The 3856-nt window shown below is 38.4% G+C and overlaps 1 long non-coding RNA gene across 2 annotated transcripts; it reads right to left on the reverse strand.

Moving 5' to 3' along the window:
• Positions 1–556: 556 nt before the first annotated feature.
• LOC149312444 (uncharacterized) lies at positions 557–3566 on the reverse strand. Of its 2 annotated transcripts, XR_016281409.1 has the most exons (3): positions 2809–3566; positions 2485–2588; positions 557–2172 (listed from the first exon to the last, which is right to left on the reverse strand). It is a non-coding gene; the product is annotated as an uncharacterized LOC149312444 (long non-coding RNA). The 2 variants fall into 2 exon arrangements; XR_016281408.1 differs by having other exon boundaries at positions 557–2588.
• Positions 3567–3856: the final 290 nt, after the last annotated feature.

Consider the following 3856-nt stretch of genomic DNA (forward strand, 5'->3'; position numbering starts at 1 on the left):
TCTCCCCACTCCCCCCCATCTCTTCATACTTTTAAAGGGACACAGGCAAGAGCCCATTGCGGCCCAAAACCAGAGGAGCAGTCATGTCACCCCACTTAAGGGGTCCCCTGCTGCAGTCCAGATCCCCCAGGCTCCCCTTGTGAGGATATTGCAGAAACTACAAGGCAGACACAATCAAGAATTCTAATATATATTTTTTTGTTTTTATTTATATACCGCTATTCCAAAGATCATAGCGGTGAACAGCAAGTAAGCTAATTAGCAAGTAAGCTAATTTGCCCCCAACAGTCTGGGTACTCATTTTAGCGACCTCGGAAGGATGCAAGCCTGAGTCGAGCTTGGGCCCTTTTGCTGGTCTTGAACTCGCAACCTTGTGGTCTTGAGTGAATGGCTGCAGTACAGGCATTTAACCACTGCGCCACCAGGGCTCCTTAATATATAAGCCCATATACGTAGCTAGCTGCACAGCAAGCCATGTTGTCCCAGAATCCATGCAACAGCAGGTAATAGCAGTGTGCTTAACAGACCAGAGAAAAAGGCAAAGGAGACAAGAAACAGGTTTTTAGTAATAAATTTATTTTTATTTTATTAACTCTTATTTCTGTTTATGTTGGATTTAATATTTTTATTATCTTTATCATGATTTTTTTAAATGGATTTGAATGTGCCAATTAACCTGGCAAGTGACTCCTGCTCAGTGCCCAGGGGAAGGCGAAAAACCTCCAGGATCTCAGGCCAATCCGCCCTGGAGCAAAATTCCTTCCCGACCCCAAAAGTGGCAGTCAGCATTAGCCTGGGCATGCCATGAGCAAGAGCCATGCCCAAACGCCCCACTGCTATTCCCTATACCCTCCTTCCATTTCTCCCATTGTTGTACTCTTGCGCAAAGGCAAGGCCTGCAGGCTCTGTTGCTCTCTTCCACAGAAAGAAACAACCTAAATGGACAAAGAACGTTCCTTATTCATAAAGCTTTGATTGCTGAAGCTATTTCTTCTTCCTCACAAGGGACTCAACTGATTTCCTGAACAAGGATCAGCACTGAATCCTTGAAGGTCCGGATAATTTCTTCATAACCAACTGTTAGTAAGGTTCCTTCTTATTCTTGATCTCTTTGGGATGTTTCTTCTCCTGTTAAGGCTGATTCTGCTTTCCTTTCTTTGCTTTATTTCTGGTGGTTTATCTTCTGCATTCATTACTATCTGACATTTTTACTCCATTTCTCAGATTGCTAAAGAGTTTCAGATTAACCGTAAAAGCAACATGCATGCTTCTTTCTTTTGAAAAAAGATATACCATTGGGTTTAGGGTGTTTCCAACGCTACTTCCCTCCTTGTTTAACACATTATGCTAATAAACATTTAGTAAGTGTACTAAGAAACTGAATGTGCCAACTAACCTGGCAAGTGACTCCTGCTCAGTGCCCAGGGGAAGGCGAAAAACCTCCAGGATCTCAGGCCAATCCGCCCTGGAGGAAAATTCCTTCCCGACCCCAAAAGTGGCAGTCAGCATTAGCCTGGGCATGCCATGAGCAAGAGCCATGTGCAAGCGCCCCACTGCTATTCCCTATTCTCTCCTTCCATTTCTCCCATTGTTGTACTCTTGCGCAAAGGCAAGGCCTGCAGGCTCTGTTGCTTTCTTCCACAGAAAGAAACAACCTAAATGGACATAGAACGTTCCTTATTCAAAAAGATTTCATTGCTGATGTTATTTCTTCTTCCTCAGCAAGGGACTGAACTGATTTCCTGAACAAGCTTCAGCACTGAATCCTTGAAGGTCTGGATAATTGCTTCATAACCAATCATTAGTAAGGTGCTTTCTTATTCTTGATCTTTTGAGGATGTTTCTTCACCAGTCATGGCTGATTCTGCTTTCCTTTCTTTGCTTTATTCCTGGAGGTTTATCTTCTGCATTCATTACTATCTGACATTTTTACTCCATTTCTCAGATTGCTAAAGAGTTTCAGATTAACCTTAAAAGCAACATGCATGCTTCTTTCTTTTGGGAAAAAAAAAGATATACCATTGGGTTTAGGGTGTTTCCAAGGTTACTTCCCTCCTTGTTTAACCCATTTTGCTAATACACATGTAGTAAGTGGACCAAGAGATTGATTTACTGGAGGTATTAATTCCTTACCACTCATCTGTCTCCAGTTTGTCTCTCTCTGGATGGCCTCTGTAATAGAAATAGATGCACTGTTGAGTTCCTAAATATGCTTTCCCCAGTTTGCTTCAATATTAAACTGCACTGATTTTTCTGGATTCTATTCCAGTTCTCTTTCCCTCTCAGACAAGAAGCAGAATAACTAATACTGAATGCAGAATGGATGGAGTACATTTCAGTTCAATTTTCCAAATTCCCTCCAAATTTACAAAAGAAATTAGAAATGAGAAAAAAACATTAAAATGGTGCTATGTGTTCAGTGATTCATTTGAACAGTAAGGAAAAATTATCTGAAACTCCTTTTTTTTTCAACCAGAGTCTTACCTTTTGAGTATCTACTGTGGTGCTTGTGTTGTTTTTCACACTGAAGTTGGTGGCTTTTTTGGCCCATCATTATATATGAATTTTAAAGGTTTTCTTGCCAGTTGCTAAAGAGAAGGTCACATACAAAGTTCCTTTAATTTTCAATATGTCCTTCTAACCTGCTAAAGGGGGAGGGGGGAGATATAAAAACATTATTGAAAAGACCAAGGAGAAAAAACTCCAGGAAAAGTAAAACCTTTGGATTTGGCAATCAACAGAAATTTGTAATGTTTTTAAATTTGTTCTCTTTGAAGAAGCAGCAATATAAGAAGTAATATTTCTTACCTCATGAGACTTTTTGTTATTATTTGCTTTCTTAATTTTGCCAAATGTTTAATGTAATTATTCTCATCACACATCTTCAAAGAATGTGCCAACTGCAGATATCTTCTTTCATAGGACAATCCCATGCAAATCTGCAAAGAAGTCACTAAAGAAGTATCAAAAAATGTTGATTCATGACAATGACATCTCCACTGAGCCAACCAGTCAACAAAGACAAATAGTCAAATCTCTTTCTCTGCAGCAAAGGATACCATCTGAGGACCTACCTTGACATTGTTGATGCTTTTCTGTGACATTTTCACACTTATCTCTTCTTGAATCATTTCAACAATTGTTATGCTTTACTTCACATGAGATTTTTTTTCTTATTATTCACTGTTTACTTTTTAAAATCTTGTTAAAATTCAACTCATTTTCAACTCACTTGCTTTAAAGAAATTAACCTGTAAAACAATTTGAATGCTGGAAAGAAGTTCACATATGATCAAACAAACGTTAAACATCATAGTTTGAAGAGAACATCTAGCAGGAAAGGAACAATGACCAATTATCTGCTTTCTTTCCTATAAATGACTTATTGAATGGATGTTAATTTTTGATACATGAGACTCTAACCTTTACTTTTCCAGGCTATTCCTAAAGTAGTAGTCAACGTATTGCTTCAGTTTGTCTCCAGTTCTTCCTTCCTGCACCAATGTATTTGCTTGATGAATGGAGAAATAATATTTAATCACTGCAATCAGTACTGACAAAATATGGTTGAGAGAAACAGACAAAGAAATAAAATGACAGACTTTAGCGATCAGAAGTAATGAAGTGTTTACATCAGCTCCTGTTTCTTTTCTTCCAGTCTCCCTGAAAATGTACAACTGTGATATTTAGAAAACCAGTTAAAGTAAGGAATAGATTTTGGTCACCATGAAATACTTAAACTGCTGGATTGCTTTCTACTCACTTTCAGCATGTACAAAATGGATCAATTTACCCCTAACAAAATGAATTGATTGACATTTTTTAAAATGGTAAAGTTCCCTTTCAAGTATGCAAA

The sequence above is a fragment of the Sceloporus occidentalis genome, unplaced genomic scaffold, assembly GCF_023333645.1.
Source record: "Sceloporus occidentalis isolate IW3139 unplaced genomic scaffold, rSceOcc1.0.p SCAF_5, whole genome shotgun sequence".
NCBI lineage: Eukaryota > Metazoa > Chordata > Lepidosauria > Squamata > Phrynosomatidae > Sceloporus > Sceloporus occidentalis.